Source organism: Phyllobates terribilis, unplaced genomic scaffold (assembly GCF_046119375.1).
Source record: "Phyllobates terribilis strain yellow unplaced genomic scaffold, ASM4611937v1 Scaffold_2__4_contigs__length_985480577, whole genome shotgun sequence".
Lineage (NCBI taxonomy): Eukaryota > Metazoa > Chordata > Amphibia > Anura > Dendrobatidae > Phyllobates > Phyllobates terribilis.
Genome location: NW_027362762.1, coordinates 180386187 through 180409863, shown reverse-complemented (window position 1 = coordinate 180409863; position 23677 = coordinate 180386187). Strand labels below are relative to the sequence as shown.

General features: G+C 49.1%; 1 long non-coding RNA gene across 1 annotated transcript in view; it reads right to left on the bottom strand.

Moving 5' to 3' along the window:
* LOC141250969 (uncharacterized) overlaps positions 1-23677 on the bottom strand; it is an 87516-nt gene that overhangs the window by 17808 nt on the left and 46031 nt on the right. Inside the window, exon 2 of the long non-coding RNA XR_012312984.1 lies at positions 3466-3554. This is a non-coding gene — a long non-coding RNA (uncharacterized lncRNA). The remainder of the gene's footprint in view (positions 1-3465; positions 3555-23677) is intronic.

The window sequence follows — 23677 nt, the reverse complement described above, 5'->3', positions numbered from 1 at the left end:
CTAATCTATGTGTGATGCTCTATTCCTTCCATTCTAAATTGTCGGGTACCCTGCTGAATTGCCGGCCGGCTTTTTTAAAGAGACGGTGCATGAAAACACTAATATATTTTTTTAATAAATCCTTTACACTAAATGACAAGTACAGTAAGCAACACTGTCACTGTACTTCTTATATATGTGACTGACATGTTTCTATCTATCTAATCTATGTGTGAAGCTCTATTCTTTCGGTTCTAAATTGTCGGGTACCGGTGTATGCCGCTGCTTTTCATGTTTCACTGTGAGCACAGTTCTCATCGATTTGGGCAATCACTCTAATGCCACAACCACCATGGCTGTGGCATTACAGTGAGTGGCAGACATTCCCTGCATGATTGGTGCTCTAAATAGCGCCAGACATGCAGGACACGCTTTTGGTGCACGAACAGTTATCGAACATAACCTTGAACAGCCGAATTTTTTGCAAATCGTTCGGGTTCGTCGAACAACTCGAACACCGCCCAAAACAGCTCGAATTTGAGATTGGCGAACAGTTCTAGTCGAACACCGCTCATCTCTACTCACAAACTAATCTCAGTCAGGTAAACTTCTGTAATCTCATAAGGGGATCTCAGTGAGGTAAGCTGCTGTGACCTCACAAATGAATCTCAGTCAGGTAAACTGCTGAGACCTCACAAATTAAAATCAGTCAGGTATGCTGCTGTGACCTCACACAGCAGATCTTGGTCAGGTAAGCTGTTGTAACCTCACAAGCAGATCTCAGTCTGGTAAACTGCTGTAATCTCATAAAGGGATCTCAGTTAGGTAAGCTGCTGTGAACTCACAAACAAATCTCAGTCAGGTAAGCTGCTGAGACCTCACAAGGGGATCTCAAACAGGTAAGCTGCTGTGACCTCACAAACGAATCTCAGGTAAGCTGCTGTGACCTCACAAACTAAAATCAGTCAGGTAAGCTGCTGTGACCTCACAAACGAATCTCAGTCAGGTAAGCTTCTGTGACCTCACGAAGCAGATCTTGGTCAGATAAGCTGTTGTAACCTCACAAGCAGATCTCAGTCTAGTAAACTGCTATAATCTCATATGGAGATCTCAGTTAGATAAGCTGCTGTGACCTCACAAACGAATCTCAGTCAGTTAAGCTGCTGAGACCTCACAATCGGATCTCAATTAGGTGCTGCTGTGACCTCACACAGCAGATCTTGGTCAGATAAGCTCTTGTAACCTCACAAGCAGATCTCAGTCTAGTAAACTGCTATAATCTCATAAGGGGATCTCAGTTAGGTAAGCTGCTGTGACCTCACAAATGAATCTCAGTCAGGTAAGCTGCTGAGACCTCACATGCGGATTTCAGTCAGGTAAACTGCTGTGACCTCACACAGCAGATCTTGGTCAGATAAGCTGTTGTAGCCTCACAAGTGGATCTCAGTTGGGTAAAGCCCCCGTCTGACATAGCGAGATCGCTAGCGAGATCGCTGCTGTGTCACGGTTTTGGTGACGCAACAGCGACCTCACCAGCGATGTCGCTATGTGTGACACTTTGCAACGATCAGGCCCCTGCTGTGAGGTCGCTGATCGCTGCAAAGTGTCCTGGAACATTTTTTGGTCGTTGCTCTCCCGCTGGTCAGCACACATCGCTGTGTGTGACCAGCGGGAGCAGCGATCAGGCTGGTAACTATGGTAAACATCGGGTTACTAGGGTCACACGCGCACTTAGTAGCCCGCTGTTTATCATGGTTACGAGCCTGCTAAAGTGAGCGGTAACCTCCCGCTCACTGTAGCAGAGTGGTAACCATAATAAACAACGGGTTACTAGGAGCGCGTGTGCCCCTAGTAACCCGATGTTTACCATGGTTACCAGCCTGCTCCTGCTTCAGCAGGCTGGTAACCGGAGCAGGACATCGTGGAAAGATTCTTTCCACGATGTCGCTGCTCCCCTGATCGTTGGTGAGCCTGCCTGTTTGACAGCTCATCAGCGACCACATAGCGACGCAGCAACGATCCCTGACAGGTCGTATCGTTGTCGGGATCGTTGCAGGGTCGCTAAGTGTGACGGGGCCTTAAGCTGCTATAACCTCACAAGGGGATCTCAGTCAGGTAAGTGGCTGTGACTTAACATGTGGATCTCATTCAGATAGATGGCTGTGGACTCACGAGTGGATCTCAGTCACGTAAGGTGCTGTGATCTCACAAACAAATCTCAGTCAGGTAAGTTGCTGTAACATTACAATGGAAAATCAGTCAGGTGAGCTGCTGTGACCTCTCAAGTGGAACTCAGTCTGCTAAATTGCTGTGATATAACAGAAAGCTGTCAGCTATGTAAGCTGGTGTGACATTTCAAGGGGATCTCAGATAAGTCCACTGGTGTAACATTATAAAGGGCAGTCAGTCACATAAGTTTCTAGGACATCACAATGGGTTTTCAATCATGTCAGTTGCTGTGACATCACACTTGGTGTTAAAAGGGATTATCCAGAGAAAACAGGTTATCACTTTTTCACAGAAAAGCAGCTAACGTATTGATTGCTGGGTGTCCGATCACTGGGAGTAGCACTGATTGGCAGAAGAGGAAATTTGTATTCCTGATGGATAACTTTTACAAAATGGATCAGCAGGTCAGACACCATTCATGCTCTATGGGGCTGCTGGAAAAAGTCGAGCAAAGTACTCAGCAGTCCAAATGAATGGAGCGGCAGTCAAAAAAAGTTCCCTGTTCTGCTGATCGATGCAGGTTCCAGCAGTTGGGCACCCACTGATCAATCAGATATCATCTAATCTGTGCTAGCCACTTTTACACAACAAGGGGCCCTTTGTTATGTAGGCTTCAATGGTATCACAAGAGCATTTTAGTCAGGTAAGCTCCTGTGTAATCATAAGTGGTTATCAGTCAGGTAAGCTGGTGTGACATCACAAGGGGCTGTCAGTCATGTAAACTGCTTTGACATCACAAGTGGTTTTCAGCAATGTCACTTGATGTTAAAAGGGATTGTCCAGTGAAAACAAATTTTCACCTATCAACAGGAAAGGAGATAATTTATTGATTGGTGGGTGTCTGACCATTGGGACTAGCACCGATTGGCAGAACAGGAAATTTGTATCCCCTGATGGATCACTTTTATCCCTGTTACAAAATGGAGCAGCAGGTCAGATGTCATTTATTCTTTATGGTGAAAAAGCAAAGCAAAATACTTAGCAGCCCCAGAATGAATGGAGTAGTAGTCAAAAAAAAGATAACCATTCTGACAATCTGTGCAGGTTCCAGTGGTTGGATATCAACTGATCAATAAGTTATCACCTGAGCTGTGGAGGGGTGAAACCTTCTTATTTTCACAGGATACCCCTTTAAGTCAAGTAAACTACCATGACCACATTATTTCCGTTTATCCAAATTCTTTTATCTGAAATTACATAATACAGTGATTTTTATTCCCAAAGCTTTAATGTACTATACTTTTGGCTATACTGTACCTTATTTCTTGGTTGAAAAGGGCAGTTTTCATCAGGTAGATTGATGCATTTGTAATACCCAACGCTGTGAAACCAAGCAAAGGCACCAACTGCAGAGAGTGTAAGAAAGTAAAATTATTTTATCTTTTCAAATGATCTATGCCTATCAAATACAATTTTTGGCTACATAACATATAATACGAAGAGACATTATTATCTTTTCCAATATCATAGTGTCTCATTTTTTATTGGTTGTACACCTACATATTCTGCACTTTTGTATAGAGATTATCATTGCTGGGATTCACAATCTAAATTCCCACATGTAGCACACACATTTCACACATACACACTGTGGTAGATTGGTTCACTCGGCTGCACATGGAGGTAGACACAGGAACATTATCTCTTTAAATCTTCCGCTGGGTTTATTCAGAGTACTGCATAAACCATAGCAATGTTAGAAAAACAAACAAGGCCTTCCCAGCCTAACAGGAAAACAAAACATAACGTATGGCACAGTCCTTGTTAGTATTGGAAACCACCCGCTCCAGGAACAAACAACCCAAGGTTTTGCTTTCCTTCACATAACCATAAAGCTCCAGAGCTTGTACCTCCAGACCCACCCCCCGCCAAATGCTCTAAAAGGCTTGGAATTTATCCTCTGAACTCCTCTCTCTCTACAGGTGTTTAATCACCCTAGCACTAAACATGGCTAATTAACCTCTCTCTACACTTCGTGTGCTGGAACATTTTTTCTATGTTTATATTACTGGAGCTAACAATCTCAGTGCTACATATCTCTCCTCCAGTACTTTGCCAGTGACTTTGTCACAACAGATGCATACTCCCTAGTGACAGTTTCAAAAGAACCAATTCACCATTGAGCAATAATAAAAGAACCAGCAATATTTGAGTATTATGAGCTTACTTGGGTAAGCTCATAATGTCTAAAACTAACCCCCCCCCGTTTCTGGATACGAAACTTGAAACAGCCCTGTTAAACTTTATTCGCTCCCTGTTAATCCCCTTCACTGATCTAGCCTCCCTCCATTTTAGTCTTGGCACAATATCCAACCAAACTGTGAATACTTCCGGAAAAGACATCAACAATCTAAGAAAATCAAAACGTATGTCTCTTATCAATTCTCTATCAGGCCTTGGCCCCAAATCGTTCCCCCCCATGTGCACCACTAAAATATCTTGTGTTCTATCCAACCGTGTCGCCTTGTGGAATTCAGGAAGAAGCCTTCTTCAAACCATTCCCCTAAAACCCAACCACCGAACCACTACCTGCTCTCTGCAAAAACCCAGCTGCCTACCATCTCGTCTCACGTCAGCTCGCAACGCCCCCTAGTGCACGAACGAATGACCGAGAATCCATGCTAACAAGGGAACGCTACCTGTAACAACAACAACATATTATTCAGATGATAATTACACACTGCCCAACGTTGCCTAACTACGAACAAAAGACAAATACCCATTAGAACTCCACCTTCCAGTCCACTTTATCACCTCACCTAACCCTACCCTGCCCGCTTCAGACACCGCCCCTATTCTGAAAGAATGTGAACCATACACTTCCGGACTAAGGCCCAATTCCTGAATTCCTTTTTTGAAAACTGCTATAAATTGAAAGCGCGATAAAAACTCACCACTTTCATGACATAACGGATCTACTCTCCCTGACCAGACTTGCCAATATGCTACTAAACATGCTCTGCCCATTTGATCAGTCTTTGCACGCCTGATCCAAAAATCAATGCCCCCTGCCCAACAACTTACATTCTCAGCCAACAAACCTCCAGCTTTGTTTTTACTAGGAGCCACCAACTCTCCTACTCTCAAAGCCCCCAAAAATGCCAAAGTAAATGCTAACCGAAACAGTATTCCTTCGAAACTGGAACGACAGATCCGATCCAGCACTAAGCCCAACCTTTCCAACATACTAAAGGACAGTGGTCTACACTTATCCAGAGTCCTAACACCCCTCCTAAAACCCCTTAATGCCCGCTTAACCAAAAAGGATTTTGTCACATCAGTCATGCCTTGCAACTTAAAACCAAAAGCCTACCCTGCAATGAATTTGCTAACCCTGATCACTGACCACCCAATGTCCGCTGCCCTACTAACTAAAAACAGTACCGCTAATGTTCTATCTTCATCACGCTCCACCGGGCCCCATTGCGACAACCAGCTAAGCCATACTCGCCATGCTCCTTCGTATGATGACCAAGTCTGCTTTGTAATAGACTCCCTTATCAACTGTCCTGCTCGTCCATAACCAGCTGCCACAGATGCGAAGGGCATTGCTGTCCCACATCCACCACCTCCGACGCCAATGCCCGGAATTGATCCCAATGTAAATGAGACAAGGAATCTGCAATAGAATTCTGCACACCTAGGACATGGACCGCTGTAATCCAGGCATTCAATTCAAGACAACGAAGAACCAACTCCCTAACCAACTTAATCACCGGAGGAGATGTAGCTGACAAGCTGTTAATTAGGCTGCGTGCCCACGTTGCGTATTACAAGCGTATATGCTGCGGAATTTCCGCAGCGTAAACGCTTGTAAAACGCATGTATATCCGCACCCCATGGTCCCCAATGGCATTCCGCAATGTCAATGCCCATGCTGCGGATTTTTCCGCAGCGTATATGCTGCGGTCAAAAATCCGCAGCATGTTCATTAATTTTGCGGAAGCGCAGCGGAATCAATGTGCGGATGGTACCCAAGTCTGGATGAGAGGAGACTCTCATCCAGACCTGGGTACCAAAGAACCTGTAAAAAAAAGAAAAAATAAAGTTTATACTTATCTTCTGATGTCTTCCCGGTGTTTTCCCGCCGTCGCGCTGTTGTGTGAAGGACCTGCCACGTCATTGAGTCATGTGACCCATCACATGACTCAATGACATCACCCCGTTCCTGCACACAACAGCGTGAGCCGCTCAAGACTCCGGACGGGGCAGAGAATGCATCGGAAAGTGAGTATAAACTTTATTTTTTTATTTTTTACCATTCTGATTCTTTTATTTTAACTATTACTTGGTCACACTATATAAATCCTTGCCGGTTGCACGGATTTATATAGTGTGAACAAGTTGTCAAGCACTTTTCCAAGTGATGCTTAAATCACTTGGAGAAGTGCTTGATAACCCGCATGCGGAAATGCATGCAAAGACGCTGCAAAGACGCCTCACAAACGCTTCTACCTGGCGGGAAAACCGCATGTAAAATCCGCATGCAATTTTCCCGCCAGGGAGAAGCGTAAAAAATATGCTTCAGTTCCGCAACGTGGGCACATAGCCTTACTGACCCTACACCCATATTGTCACAATGGAAACACACTCTCCTATTTGCAAAATTCTCTCCCCAAATTGAAACTGCCACAAAAATAGGAAATAATTCCAACAATTCCAGGTTTTTTGTAAAGCCCTTCTCTATCCACGACTTCGCCCATTCACCAACACTCCACCGACCCTTACAATAGGCCCCATACCCGACGCCACCAGCCACGTCCGTATAAATCTCACAATCAAAACTGCTCATAAAACTCATGTTGAATTAGAGACCTACCATTATAATTTACCAAGAACAACTTCCAAACTCGCAAATCTCCCTTCAGTTCCTTGTTTAACCGGATGAAATGGTGGGGCGCCCACACACCTGTTCTTGTCTGTGACAACCTATGACAAAAAATCCTGCCTATTGCACGCAAAATTCAATTTACCTATCAGTGACTGCAACTCTTTCAAAGTCACCTTGTGTAACTTTCCAACTCTGACCACCTCTTGCCTCAGGAGACTCAGTTTATCCTCCTCCAAGCGACATTCCATCCTATCTGAATCAATTAAAATCCCTAAAAAACTTATAACGGTGCAAGGCCCTTCCATCTTCTCCTTCGCTAATGGAAATCCAAACTGCTCTGCTACCCACACCATTGTTGCCAACAAATTCCTACATACGAATGACTCCGGAGGGCCGATAAACAATAAATCATCCAAATAATGAATGACCGACTGCACGGATGCCACTTCCCTCACCACCCATTCCAAAAAGGTACTAAAAGTCTCGAACAAAGAACAGGAAATTGAGCAACCCATCGGTAAACATTGATCTACGTAATACTCGCCGTTCCAAAAACAACCTAACAACACGATACTCTCTGGATGCACAGGCAGCAACCGAAATGCCGACTCAATATCAGTCTTAGACTACCGTGACCCAGGCCCGTATCTCCTAACCCACTGCACCGCCGCATCAAATGAAGTATACTCCACTGAACATAACTCTTGCGCGATACCATCATTAATTGAAAGCCCCTTTGGGTACAACAAATGTTGAATCAACCGAAACTTATTGAGTTCCGTCTTAGGTACCAACCCCAGCGGAGAAATAATCACGTCATGACGCGGTAAACTCTGAAAAGAACCTGCCATCCTACCCAGCTCCACCTCCTTCCTCAAATTCTCGCTAACCACTCCCGGGTAAAGTGACTCCGACCTCAAATTTTTTACTGAAAACCGAACACTATGACTGGGTGGCGGAATCCTAAAACCTTCCGAAAAACCCTAAAAAATAACAGCGTCCTTCAACCGATCCTGATACCTATTTAGAAAGGGGGCCATAGCGTGAGGTCTCACTGGAGTCACCCCCTTGACTGGAACCCACTGAAGGATTCCCTTTCCCTTTTTTAAAACATTTTTGATGCAAATTGGGAGCTTCCGCTGCAATGGGAGCACACATGTTTAAATTTACAACTGCTCCCATATTTACACTGGCATTAAATTGCCAGCATGTTCCTGTCTTTGCTTTTGAACCTTGTGCCCCCTGATTGCTTCCTCCATGACCAACTTCTTGTGCCCCATTGCTTCCACTCCCGTGAAAGGACTGCCAATACCTAGCTGGAGCCATAACCTTTAGCCACAGCCCTAGGTCCTTTTGATTAGAGATGAGCGGTGTTCGACTAGAACTGTTCGCCAATCTCAAATTCGAGCTGTTTTGGGCGGTGTTCGAGTTGTTCGACGAACCCGAACGATTTGCAAAAAATTCGGCTGTTCGAGGTTATGTTCGATAACTGTTCGTGCACCAAAAGCGTGTCCTGCATGTCTGGCGCTATTTAGAGCACCAATCATGCAGGGATTGTCTGCCACTCACTGTAATGCCACAGCCATGGTGGTTGTGGCATTACAGTGATTGCCCAAATCGATGGGAACAGTGCTCACAGTGAAACATGAAAAGCCGGCAATTCAGCAGCGGCATACACCGGTACCCGACAATTTAGAACCGAAAGAATAGAGCTTCACACATAGATTAGATAGATAGAAACATGTCAGCCACATATATATGAAGTACAGTGACAGTGTTGCTTACTGTACTTGTCATTTAGTGTAAAGGATTTATTAAAAAAAATAATAGTGTTTTCATGCACCGTCTCTTTAAAAAAGCCGGCCGGCAATTCAGCAGCGGTACCCGACAATTTGGAATAGAAAGAATAGAGAATCACACATAGATTAGATAGATAGAAACATGTCAGTCACATATATATGAAGTACAGCGACAGTGTTGCTTACTGTACTTGTCATTTAGTGTAAAGGATTTATTAAAAAAAATAGTGTTTTCATGCACTGTCTCTTTAAAAAAGCCGGCCGGCATTTCAGCATCTGTACCCGACAATTTAGAATAGAAGGAATAGAGCATCACACATAGATTAGATAGATAGAAACATGTCAGTCACATATATAAGAAGTACAGTGATAGTGTTGATTACTGTACTTGTCATTTAGTGTTAAAATAAAGGATTTATTTAAAAAAAAATTGGCGTGGGGTTCCCCTTAATTTTAGGCTCTAGCGGAGGTTAAGCAGACGGCTGGGGCAGATGTTTGAAGCCTGGGAAGGGGGTAATACCCACGGAGCTTCCCAGGCTACTAATATCAGCCCCCAGCGGAATACCTAGCCTTTATGACGTGGGGTCCCCCCTATTTTAATAGCTAGCAAAGGCTAGGCAGACAGCTGGGGGCTGATATTAATAGCCCAGGAAGGGTACCATGAATATTGGCCCCCTCCCAGGCTAGAAACACCAGCCGTCAGCCGCCCCAGAAATGGCGCATCCATAGGATGCGCCAATTCTGGCACTTAGCCTCGCTCTTCCCACTGCCCTGTAGCGGTGGCAGTGGGGTAATAGGGCTGGGGTTGATGTCAGCTTATAATGCCAGCTGACATCAAGCCCAGGTTAGTAATGGAGAGGCGTCTATAAGACACCACCATTACTAACCCCATAGTCAAAGTTAAAAAAAAACACAAACACTCAGAATAAAGTCATTTAATTGAAATAAAGACACAATCCTTTATTGTTCTAAATTAAACCATACTTACCACCACGCCCATTCCAGCTGAAGCCAACGATCTCCTGCAATAAAAGTAAAATAATAAAGCAACCTCATCCTTACCTTTCCATGGTTCCCACGATGGCTTCAGCTCTGCTACATCGAGATGACAGGCTGGACCGCAGCAGAACGCTGCCATCCAGCCTGTCATCCCGCGGACACTGAGAAGCGCAGGCATGCTTGCGCTCCTCAGTGTCTCGCTGTGACGGCATCCAGATGAGCCGACAATGAACTCGGCTCACCTCATGCACGTCACTGACAGCGTGGGAGAATTCTCCTGCACTCAGCGCTTCAGCGTGAGAATTTTCCCACGCTGTCAGTGACGTGCATGAGGTGAGCCGAGTTCATTGGACATGAATGAGCTCACCTCATGCAAGTCACTGACAGCGTGGGAAAATTCTCACGCTGAAGCGCTGAGTGCAGGAGAATTTTCCCACGCTGTCAGTGACGTGCATGAGGTGAGCTCATTCATGTCCATTGAACTCAGCTGACCTCATGTACGTCACTGACAGCGTGGGAGAATTCTCACGCTGAAGCGCTGAGTGCAGGAGAATTCTTCCACGCTGTCAGTGACGTACATGAGGTGAGCTGAGTTCATTGGACATGACCTCGGCTCATCTGGATGCCGTCACAGCCAGACACTGAGGAGCGCAAGCAAGCCTGCGCTTCTCAGTGTCTGCGGGATGACAGGCTGGATGGCAGCGTTCTGCTGCGGTCCAGCCTGTCATCTCGATGTAGCAGAGCTGGAGCCATCGTGGGAACCATGGAAAGGTAAGGATGAGGTTGCTTTATTATTTTACTTTTATTGCAGGAGATCGTTGGCTTCAGCTGGAATGGGCGTGACGGTAAGTATGGTTTAATTTAGAACAATAAAGAATTGTGTGTTTATTTCAATTAAAGGACTTTTTTCTGGGTGTTGTGTTTTTTTTAAATACTTTACTAGAAATTCATAGTGGTCATGTCTAATATTGGCGTGACCCCATGAATTTCGGGCTTAGGGCCAGCTGATAATGCCAAGCTGGCCCTAACCCCTTTATTACCCAGTGAGCCACCGCACCAGGGCCCTGGATGAGTTGGGTACAGCGCCAGAAGATGGCGCTTCTATGAACGCGCCATTTTCCGGGGTGGCTGCGGACTGCAATTTGCAGCGGGTGGGACCCAGAAAGCTTGGGCCTCCCTGCGCTGCAGATTCCAGCCCCCAGCTGCCTAGTTGTACCTGGCTGGACACAAAAATAGGGCGAAGCCCCACGTATTTTTTTTTTTAATTATTTCATGAAATTCATGAAATAATTAAGAAAAAAAGGGCTTCCCTACATTGTTTTGTCCGGCCAGGTACAAATAGGCAGCTGGTGGTTGGGGGCAGTCCGTTCCTGCCTGCTGTACCTGGCTGGACACAAATATAGTGCGAAGCCCCACGTCAATTTTTTTAAAAATTATTTCATGAAACTAGATGGTGGCCCGATTCTAACGCATCGGGTATTCTAGAATATGTATGCGGCAGACCCGGCGCAATCAGCAGAGCGGTGTTTAAATTTGGCGCCAAAATCGCTGACTGGTCGCGGCCAGCAACCGCGACCAATCAGCAAAGCGGTGTTGAAATTTGGCGACTATATCACTGATTGGTCATGGCCGGCGGTCGCGAATAATCAGCAGAGCGGGGTTTAAATTTTGCGCCAATAATGCTGATAGGTTGTGGTCGCGACCAATCAGCAAAGCGGTGTTTAAATTTGGCGCCAATAATGGTGATTGGTTACGACCTCGACCATTCAGCAGAGTGGTGTTTAAATTTGGCGGCAACAATGTTGATTAGTCGCGGCCGGCGGTCGCGACCAATCAGCAGAGCGGGGTTTAAATTTGGCGCTAATAATGCTGATTGGTCGCAATCGCCGGCCGCGACCAATCAGCAGAGCGGTGTTTAAATTTGGCGTCAAAATCGCTGATTGGTCGCGGAAGGCAACTGTGACCAATCAGCCGAGCGGTGTTTAAATTTGGCGCCAATAATGCTGATTAGTCGCGGCCGGCATCAGCGACCAATTAGCAGAGCGGGGTTTAAATTTGGCGCCAAGCTCGCTGATTGGTCGCGGCCGCTATTTAAATGTGGCGCCCAAATCGGTGATTGGTCGCGGGCAGCGTCCGCGACCAATCAGCAGAGCGGTGTTTAACTTTAGCGCCAAGATCACTGATTGGTCGCTAATCGTATTGGTGAGGACCGGGGAGCGCTGCTGCCTGGTCGGATACTTCCGTTGCGAGAAGCTGGGAGATGAGCGACTGCTCGCAGCAGAAGTATCCCGACCCGCAGCGCCGCTCCCCGGTCCTCCCTTCACACCCTAGCCGCTGATGTCCCCACAGTATCTGCATGGTGTTACAAAGATCCGGATATTTGCGTTAAAAATCACTGATTGGTCGCTGGCGCTGCCCGCGACCAATCACCGATTTGGGCGCCAAATTTAAATATCGGCCGCAACCAATCACCGATCTTGGCTCCACATTTAAACACCGCTGTGCTGATTGGTCGCCGACGCTGGGCGCGACCAATCACCGATTTTGGCGCCACATTTAAATAGCGTCCGCGACCAATCAGTACAGCGGTGTTTAAATGTGGAGCCAAGATGGGTGATTGGTCGCGGAGGATATTTAAATTTAGCGCCCAAATAGGTGATTGGTCGCGGCTGATATTTAAATTTGGTGCCCAAATCGGTGATTGGTCACGGGCAGCGCCAGCGACCAATCAGCGATTTTTAACACAAATGTCCGGACCTTTGTAACACCATGCGGATACTGTGGGGAAATCAGCGGCTAGGGTGTGAAGGGAGGACCGGGGAGCGGCGCTGACATCCAATTGGTCGCGGCCACTATTTAAATGTGCCGCACAAATCGGTGATTGGTCGCGGTCTTGGCGCGCGACCAATCACTGATCTTGCCGCCAAAGTTAAACACTACCGTGCTGATTGGTCGCGGACGCTGCCCGCGACCAATCACCGATTTGTGCGCCAAATTTAAATATCAGCCTCATGCACGTCACTTACAGCGTGGGAAAATTCTCCTGCACTCAGCGCTTCAGCGTGAGAATTCTCCCACGCTGTCAGTGACGTACATGAGGTGAGCTGAGTTCATTGGACATGACCTCACCTCATGCACGTCACTGACAGCGTGGGAAAATTCTCCTGCACTCAGCGCTTCAGCGTGAGAATTCTCCCACGCTGTCAGTGACGTGCATGAGTTGAGCAGAGTTCATTGTCGGCTCATCTGGATGCCGTCACAGAGAGACACTGAGGAGCGCAAGCATGCCTGCGCTTCTCAGTGTCTGTGGGATGACAGGCTGGATGGCAGCGTTCTGCTGCGGTCCAGCCTGTCATCTCGATGTAGCAGAGCTGAAGCTGTCCTGGGAACCATGGAAAGGTAAGGATGAGGTTGCTTTATTATTTTTCTTTTATTGCAGGAGATCGTTGGCTTCAGCTGGAATGGGCGTGACGGTAAGTATAGTTTAATTTAGAACAATAAAGAATTGTGTGCTTATTTCAATTAAAGGACTTTATTCTGGGTGTTTTTTTTTTTTTTAACTTTGACTATGGGGTTAGTAATGGGGGTGTCTTATAGACGCCTCTCCATTACTAACCTGGGCTTGATATCAGCTGGCATTATAAGCTGACATCAACCCCAACCCTATTACCCTACTGCCACCGCTACAGGGCAGTGGGAAGAGCGAGGCTAAGTGCCAGAATTGGCGCATCCTATGGATGCGCCATTTCCTGGGCGGCTGACGGCTGGTGTTTCTAGCCTGGGAGGGGGCCAATATTCATGGTACCCTTCCTGGGCTATTAATATCAGCCCCCAGCTGTCTGCCTAGCCTTTGCTAGCTATTAAAATAGGGTGGACCCCACGTCATTTTTTTGGGGGGGTCCCCCATTTTAATAGCTAGTAAAGGCTAGGTATTCAGCTGGGGGCTGATATTAGTAGCCTGGGAAGCTCCGTGGGTATTACCCCCTTACCAGGCTTCAAACATCTGCCCCAGCCGTCTGCTTAACCTCCGCTAGAGACTAAAATTAAGGGGAACCCCACGCCAATTTTTTTTTTAATAAATCCTTTATTTTAACACTAAATGACAAGTACAGTAATCAACACTGTCACTGTACTTCATATATATGTGACTGACATGTTTCTATCTATCTAATCTATGTGTGATGCTCTATCTTTCTGTTCTAAATTGTCGGGTACAGATGCTGAATTGCCGGCCGGCTTTCTTAAAGAGATGGTGCATGAAAACACTAATATTTTTTTAAATAAATCCTTTACACTAAATGACAAGTACAGTAACCAACACTGTCACTGTGCTTCTTATATGTGTGACTGACATGTTTCTATCTATCTAATCTATGTGTGATGCTCTATTCCTTCTTGTCTAAATTGTCGGGTACCGGTGTATGCCGCTGCTGAATTGCCGGCCGGCTTTTTTAAAGAGAGCGTCTTCTGAGCAGTTTGTCAGCTTTTGTACACCTTTGAAGGTGTTTTCTATGCGTTTCTATGTGTTTTTGTTTGCCTGCCATTGGTTTTAACGGTGTTCGACGGTGTTCTAAGGTGTTCGACGAACAGTTCGACGAACAGTTCCTCGAACATCCCGGTGTTCGACGAACGAACCGAACCCGAACACTACGGGGGTGGCTCAACACTACTTTTGATCCCACCTGATCTCGGGCCTTACCGCCTTCCTCTGCCGAAACTGCTCATCATATCTTAACCACGTTTGCCCACCATAAATACGATGTGCCTCCCAAATAGAGTCCTGGTAACAAAAATGGCCCAAGCAATTTTCCGGTGCTTTTTCCCCCAATAACACTAGCTAGTATCGCAAATGCTTGCAGCCAGTTAACGAATGTCTGAGGAATCAGCCTCCACCTCCGCTTCTCCTCCTCTTTTTTTTTTTACTATCAGCCTTCTTCCCCTTATCCAAATTAAACTTTTCCAAAGGGAGGAGTGAAAAAATTTCCACATATTCATCCTTCCAAATTTTTTCTTTCACTTCCTTCTTCAAATGTACTCCCAACGGCCCCTCAAAGCACACGTAAACCTCCCCTTTTGCTCGATCGTCAAGTTTAAAGGCCTCCCCTTTCTCTTTCTCTGTCTGCACAGACACAGATACACCAGAGAATGCCCCATCCACACCTGCCACTGCCCTGCTTGACTCCCCACAGACCCGCGGTGCAACCAACTGCCTGGGAACCCAAGCCTCTGCGGGCGAAACCCCTTCCCCAACCGCTGACCTACCATCTAATCTTGCCAGAAACTGCGACAAACTAGTTAAAATATCCCTGAGCCCAGGTATAACTGTCCCAGTCACCCCGCTAACATTTCTCCCACTAGTCCCTCAGAAATGACTACCCTCCATTCCTAAAGACATTAAACCAACCGGTAGCAGACCAGACATTGAAGCATACTCAACGAGATGCGCAGGTGCTGTGTCCCCGCAAGCCGTAAGTCCCGACTCCCACAGATCACTTTCACCGATGCCGTCTCCACCAAAATCCGATTCCTCTGACTCCTGATGCTGCTCAAGGCCTGCGCCCCCGGCTTCCGCATCACCAGGGAGGACCCGAACAGATCCTGCATCACCCTCCTCGTCACAAACCACTGATCGCCTCAGTGCGCCGCTCCTTGCAGCAGCTCTAGACCCGTCCCGATCAGAAGACCCAGACGATCCGGCCTGGTCCTTGAAGCTCTGACGATGACTGCCAGGCAGCTCCCTGTTGCTGCCCGCCGCCCCACACGCCACACTCTGCATATTAAAACCAGGCTGCGGGTCCAGGAAACTCTGCTGCCTGCTTGCCGACCATCCTTGCGCCGCATCCCCGCTGTTGTGACTAGCAGGCACACCGACAGGAGCATTGCGTGGGCCTGCTTCCTCTGTGCCTGCTCCTTGCTGTCACGCGCAGCTGTGAGCCTCGTCTCCCGTGTCCACTTCTGTCAGAAGTTGTTTGCCTAGTCTGCCTGCGACCTCTGGGAGGCCGCGCTACTGATGCACCTGATGCACCCGTCGCAGGCCCCACTTCCAGTGTGGTGCTACCTTGATTCCGAGACCGCGATGTAGGCCGCACTTCCGGTGCGGCCGGCACTTCCGGAACGAGCAGCGTTCGCCGTGCTGCAGCGCCAGCAGACCGGCTGGGCGGATTCCCGCCGGTGCAAGCCCGCCTCACTCACCTCCCGCAGGGACCCCGGTGGGGCGCCGAAGCCTGCGCCTGGCGCACGTGGTCACCTCAGGCGAAAGTCTCTCGGGGGTCGTGTCCTCCTAGATCTCCTTCCTGACCCCGATGGCGCGTCCTCGCTCCTGGCAGTCCCAAGCAGGTCTGATAGCTGGGACTGCAGCCAACCATCGCTGCTGGAGCTCGCTGCGCCCCGCAGCTGATTGATGAGGGCCTCCACTGGATCCATGAGGTAGATATATATTTGACTGGCTGTGTCCTCTTCCTTTCATGCCTTCCAGAAGGAATGGCAGGTTCCCGCCTTTCCCTTTTATATATCCCCCCCCCCCTAGCTTCCTTGAGCCAGCCCCCCTGAGCGTTTCTACTCAATCCCAAACTCCCGCTTCTTTTAAATCCTATAATCCTACTTCCTGGCCCATCCCGGTCATGTGGGGCCTTCTTCCAGCTCTGCTTGCCTCCTGCCCCCTCCTGGAAAGGCGATGTCAACCAGGCGCCTCATAAGCAAAACAAATCATACAATACAACACATTTCATACAGACTAAATCATGTAGTCAATGACTAGTATTTTCAGCATGTCTACCATCGAATAATCACCCACAAGTTTTTAGATTGGCAAATGTTTATCACAATGAGGCAATTTTATAGTGATGTAACATGAGCACAATTTAGTGTATACGTTGTAAAGGAGTGAAAAGTTGTCTGACTTCCCCTGAAGACTTTTAAATTGTAGTTTTTAGGTGTTATTGTTTGTGAAATACAGTTGTAATAATTATTATTATAAATACAGTTATGTGATTGGAATTATTCCCCTGTTCTGGGCTGAGGAGATTAGGCAGCTGGGAAAGAAAGGATTAGTGCAGTTGACCAATCCAGATGGTGGGAGCAGTTGCAAATGAATGAGGGGGAAGTGCCTTCCTGTGTTTAGTCTTTTAAAGTTATAATTAGTGATGGAAGAAGGTGACATTTCCAGACCATCATATGGTAATGTGTGCTAAGGAGGGGATCTGGAAACACAGGTAGCAAGACCTAAAAGTAACTGGTGAAAGAAGTGGCAGAGAGACCAGAAGACAGCAGGCAAGCCGGAGTACCTTATTTGTGGGAAAGCGAGAAACTAGATCAGAGAATTCAGCTTCTGAAGTACAGAGCTAGAAGTCTAAAGGAGGTAGCAATGATTAGTGGGAACCCTGAATCGGCACAGTGGAATAGAGGGACTAAGGCTGATGTGTATGTGTGGCGCCCCTGAGGGTTCAGTCGCCACAGAGGTACTACAATTGGTGGTGCCTCACTCTCTGGTAAGGAAAGGGTACAGCCCGGGACCCCAACACCTGCATCCAACACTACACTGCTCCAGGCCGGCTGGAAGGGCAAGATGCACTGTGTTCTGCTGAGCCCTGTCCCTGGGGGGTACCAGAGTGAGGGGGAACCAAGTAGTGGGTGTGGGTAGAGGAAGGAGTTTAGGGGAGCATTTGTTAGGAGTATAAATAAGGGATCCATCTTAGTTATAGAGAAGTAAAAGTAGTGAGTCTGAGAGAGAGGAGCAGGTGCTCTGCAGGAGCTCTGCTCCAGGTTGGGCCTAGTGAATGAGGCCCAGCAGAGGAGAGAAGAGGAGGAGAGCAGAGGAGGAAGGCTCCGGCAACTGAAGGGGTCCCAGGGGTACGGAAGGAGCAGGAAGCCACCCGTACGCTCTAATCTGTCGAGTGTCAGAGGGACCAGGCCACAAGAAGGGAACCAGTCCCTGGACTAGTCGTGTCACTTTAGGTCTCGGCTAGGAAACCGGAGGCTTCTGGCCTTTATGGTACAGTTGCTACAGCCTCACCCTAGTCGCCGAGGAGGACCACAAGTAGGTCCGGGAACTCCAGGTTGCCCGGAGGGACTTCAGAGCACCCTATCGGGACTTTGTGTGGGGAAGCGCAGGGCTGGAGGGAGAAGACCCAGCGCGGAAAGTCGGCTGAGAAAAGGAACATATAGAAAAGGGGTCCTGATAAGTAGTCTCGAATTGCCGGAGGGACTTCTGAACCCCGGCTTGGTGAACGCAGCGGGAAGCGGTAACCTGTACAGTGTACCAAGGAATCTAGAAAGAACTGTGAGTGAAATCGGATGACTGCATTCCACCGTCCCTGTTGGTTATTACCGCTGCGCCATCATCCCTCCTACGTTACAAAGCTCTGCATCACATTCATCAACCCTGCCGCTCCGCCTGTGGGGAGCAGAAACATCCCAGCTGCCATCCCATCACCCCCCAGAGGTCTGCAGCAGTGCTGGTAACTATTACCAGAAACCACAGGTGGCATCACGAGACAAACTGTACACTAAAACCCCTTTTAAAGAGTGACCCAGAGGAAGGGCCCGGGAGCGGACTGCCATGACATCCCCAGAAGGTAAAGGCCCGGGTACCGAGTTTCCCCATATCTACCCTGGGCGAGACCCCACTCTTTCCTGGCGTCACGAACAGGATTTCGTGCCCGTTGCCACCGGGTACTGTGTGCCTTATTTGAACTGTTTTTCTTCACTGAATGTGGCGCCCGCCCCAAAAGAACGGGCGCCATTATGAGTGTACTCAAAGACAACAAGGAATCACCTTGGGTTCCAGAATGGCTCCAAAAGCGAGGCCCGCCCCAAGCAACCGTGACCATGTATGTAGATGTGTCCGTCAAAGTGGGGGGGCCGCTCCTGGGAGTGACCGACAACAGGCTGCCATGGAACCGCCCCCGAAAGGGGAGAGGAGGAGTAGAGAAGAAGTGGAGACAGGGTGTGGTCTTAACCAGTCTAGACAGACCGCACCTGGCAGCCAGCATGGAAGGAGGTCAGGACCAAACCTCTGCCTCTGGCCTGCAGGAGCTGGCGACCCCTCTCACCCTGGAGGGGGCATAAGTGAAGCTTTCCCCCGGAGGAGACCGAATTCCTCCAGGGTGAGGTACTGGATCTGAGCCAGCAGCTGGAAAAGACCCAGCAAGCGACGATCGCCAGGTGGAAAACGGAGCTGCTGGCAAAAATCACAGCCTGGCGGCAGTCAGCGCTGCGTGCCACCTGCAGCACTCCAGCCCTGGTGGAGCATGATGAGTGCCAGGAGGCCGCGTCCAGCACAGGAGCAGGTAGGAGAAGTTCCCCTGTCCCGGGCGCTGCAAGCACCGACCTGCTCCTGGGCCTCCTACAGCACCCTCCGGCCCCAGCCACGTACACCCTGGAGCAGCTGCTAAGCCCGAAACCACCACCCCCAGGCGCTGACTCCGCGGACCTCTTGCTCGGCTCCCTCCCGGAACCGCCAGCCCCGGCACCCAAGTGGGTGTACAGAGCGCCTTCGTTTGACTGGTCTGCCAAGTTCGAAGCCCAGCAGCAATGCCCTCTTCTTCCCGAACCAGCACCCCCGGCTGCCCGCCATGAAGGAGAAGAGTATAGGTGGGACAACCAGAGGGGGGACCTGATGGGGTTTCCGCAGGAGACCCAGGCCCAGGCCCTGCAGAGAGAGGAGTTCTGCAGACGGGAGCTCCAACAGCTGGCAAAAGAGCGGCGCACCCGGCAGGTGCGCTCAGAGCAATTGGAGGCCAGAAACAAGGCCGCCAAGGCGCAGGTAAGCCAAAATGAGACCATTCGGCCAAGTCCACGGGAGGAGGGACTAATAGTCAAATTCAACCTAGAAGCCGGATGGGGCTTTATTCGTGACCCAGAATTTGACCGGGACATTTTTGTGAACAGGCGGGATGTCGAGTCCCACCTAGAGCAAGGACACCCTGACCGGAATTTATATCCTGGTGACTGTCTCCTACACCAGGCACCATGGGGAACGCGGGTGGTATGCCCTCCGAGTCCATCGCGTGTTTAAGGAGGACGAGGACATGCCCCTGCAGCCTGAGGCTGATGACCCGGCCGGGTCAGTCGGCGAGCACCAGCAACATCCCCAGTGGGGATACCACTACTAGTGTAAAAGTAGATGGAACTGAAAACTGTACATAAGTTGCCCAGAAGGGTGCAGTGACTTAGTGTTTGTTACCCAGTTACTCGTAAGGGTACAAAGACTGACAGGCTGAGGACTGTGAGCAGCCAAAGACTTATATCTGTAGATAGTTTGCGCTTCTTAAAGTGCTCTTTATTGGTTTTATATACGTAACCACAGACCTCAGAACAAAAACCCATTTGGCGTGGCCGAAGCCGAGGTCCAATATCTGGATCGTCTATGCCCTGCAGCCACGCCCAGGGCCTACCTTGAGGGTTTTCGGACGGGTCCCTCATGCTGCTGATTTTGCACCTTGTTGAGAAGGAATGGACACCTGGTTACAGATCGCGCTGTAGCCGGCTGAAATCGTTTTATAAAAGAAATGTTTTAGTTTTATAATGTTTGATAACAGTACCAGTAACGTTCAAGTAATGTGCCTCCTATAAAAGGGAAGAAAAAGTTATGATCAATCTTATATGTGAACGCATTCAAAAATTTTTTGTATGTCTAAAATACCCTGTTTTTACTCTGTTCCAGCCTGCGGACGTGCTGTGTTTTACCAAGGGGGAGTGTGGCGCCCCTGAGGGTTCAGTCACCACAGAGGTACTACAATTGGTGGTGCCTCACTCTCTGGTAAGGAAAGGGTACAGCCCGGGACCCCAACACTACACTGTTCCAGGCCGGCTGGAAGGGCAAGATGCACTGTGTTCTGCTGAGCCCTGTCCCTGGCTGGAGTGGGGGGACCCAGAGTGAGGGGGAACAAGTAGTGGGTGTGGGTGGAGGAAGGAGTTTAGGGGAGCATTTGTTAGGAGTATAAATAGGGGATCCATCTTAGTTAGAGAGAAGTAAAAGTAGTGAGTCTGAGAGAGAGGAGCAGGTGCTCTGCAGGAGCTCTGCTTCAGGTTGGGCCTAGTGAATGAGGCCCAGCAAAGGAGAGAAGAGGAGGGGAGCAGAGGCGGAAGGCTCCGGTAACTGAAGGGGTCCCAGGGGTACGGAAGGAGCTGGAAGTCACCCGTATGCTCTAATCTGTCAAGTGTCAGAGGGACCAGGCCGCAAGAAGGGAACCCGTCTCTGGACTAGTCGTGTCACTTTAGGTCTCGGCTAGGAAACCGGAGGCTTCTGGCCTTTATGGTACAGTTGCTACAGCCTCACCCTAGTCGCCGAGGAAGACCACAAGTAGGTCCGGGAACTCCAGGTTGCCCGGAGGGACTTCAGAGCACCCTATCGGGACTTTGTGTGGGGAAGTGCAGGGCAGGAGGGAGAAGACCCAGTGTGGAAAGTCGGCTGAGGAAAGGAACATATAGAATGGGGGTCCCGATAAGTACTCCCGAATTGCCGGAGGGACTTCTGAACCCCTGCATGGTGAACGCAGCACGACGCGGGAAGCGGTAACTGTCTTGACCCAGGGGGATATATGGGGGGATAACTCGGTACCCGGGCCTTTACCTCCTTGGGATGTCACAGCGGTTGGCTTCCGGGCCCATCCTCTGGGTCACTCTTTTAAAAGGGGGGTTTTAGTGTTTTTGTTAATAGTTTGTCTCGTGACGCCACCTGTGGTTTCTGGTAATAGGTACCAGCGCTGCTGCAGACCTCCGGGGGGTAATGGGATGGCAGCTGGGATGTTTCTGCTCCACACAGGCGAAGCGGGCCCCCGGGGCAGGGTTGATAGAAGGGATGCAGGGCGTTGTAACATAGGAGGGATGATTGCGCAGTGCCAATAACCGACAGACCGTGGAGTGCAGTCATCCGATTTTACTCACAGTTCTTTTTTAGGTTCCACAGGTACACCGTACAGGTTATCGCTTCCCGCGTTGCGCTGCGTTCACCAAGCAGGGGTTCAGAAGTCCCTCCGGCAATTCGAGAGTACTTATCTGGGCCCCTTCTCATATGTTCCTTTCATCAGCCGACTTTCCGCGCTGGGTCTCTCCCTCCTGCCCTGCGCCTCACAAACTGAGTCCTAAGATGGCGTCCTCTGATCCCTCAGGGTCACCTGGAGTTCCCTGATCCTACACGGCTGCCCTTCTTGGCTACTCGGATGTGAGTATGGCAACTGCACCATAAAAGTCAGAAGCCTCCGGTTTCCTAGCAGAGACCTGTAGTGACACGACTAGCCCAGGGACCGGTTCCCTTCTTGCAGCCTGGTCCCTCTGACACTCGACAGATTAGAGCGTACGGGTGGCTTCCTGCTCCTTCCGTACCCCTAGGACCCCTTCAGTTACCGGAGCCTTCCTCCTCAGATCCCCTCCTCTGCTGGGCCTCATTCACTAGGCCCAACCTGGAGCAGAGCTCCTGCAGAGCACCTGCTCCACTCACTAGACTCAGAACTCTCTCCTTACTGACTGCATACACTCTCTCTAACTAAGATGGATCCCCTATTTATATTCCTAACAAATTCTCCCCTAAACTCCTTCCTCCACCCACACCCACTACTTGGTTCCCCCTTACTCTGGCCCCCCCCCACTCCAGCCAGGGACAGGGCTCAGCAGAACACAGTGCATCTTGCCCTTCCAGCCGGCCTGGAGCAGTGTAGTGTTGGATGCGGGTGTTGGAGTCCCGGGCTGTAGCCTTTCCTTACCAGAGAGTGAGACACCACTAATTGCAGTACCTCTGTGGCAACTGAACCCTCAAGGGCGCCACATAACCTGTACAGTGCACCGAGGAATCTAGAAAGAACTGTGAGTAAAATCGGATGACTGCATTCCACCGTCTCTGTTGGTTATTACCGCTGCGCCATCATCCCTCCTACGTTACAACGCCCTACATAACATTCATCAACCCTGCCCCGGGGGGCCCGCTCCACCTGTGAGGAGCAGAAACATCCCAGCTGCCATCCCATCACCCCCCGGAGGTCTGCAGCAGTGCTGGTAACCATTACCAGAAACCACAGGTGTCATCACGAGACAAACTGTACACAAAAAACCCCTTTTAAAGAGTGACCCAGAGGACGGGCCCGGGAGCCGACTGCCGTGACATCCCCAGAAGGTAAAGGCCCGGGTACCGAGTTTCCCTCATATCTCCCCTGGGTGAGACATATGCCAGACCTGTAAGCTACCAGATACTGAGCATGCCAGGCTGGGACACGTGTACTAAAAGAGAGAGCATAGGAAAAAGAGAGCAGAAGATGGAGGGTCCAGTTTATGTGTATTGTACAGTATTAAAGCAATGTTGTTCACAAGATGTGTACCGCCACTGCAAATCTAAGGCATGAACCCCTATATTGTGCAGGAGATGTAAACATTAAGTTTGATTCCTGCTACCTACCGTACATATGTTATACCTATTCATTCAATAAATAACCTTTATTTTTGTACCACTGAGCGACTCCTCTCCTATGAGGTTACTGGGTCCTGGTTTGTTGTGTCACCCAGCAATATGTGGTCAGGGAGAAGAATCAAGAAAAGCCACAACACATACAGACAAGCCTAGAAACTCGTTTAATTGGTGATTGGGGTTGCAGTGCTACTGTCACGCAACGTGTGGGAAAGGCTTGCAACATAGGGGGAAGAGGGAACAGGAGCCCAGACCCTAGGGTAAGGGGGGAATGGAGACCTCCTAGTCTGGACTAGTGTCACCCTGTTTCAACTATCGTCCCTATGTTGGCTCTTAATAAATCGCTGAACGCGTGCCTCGCCCTGACTTTCCTTGGCGTATGGCTAAGGCTAGGGAAGGAAGGAGATGAGCACTAGTCGTTCTCCACTAAACTCTATAGACAAC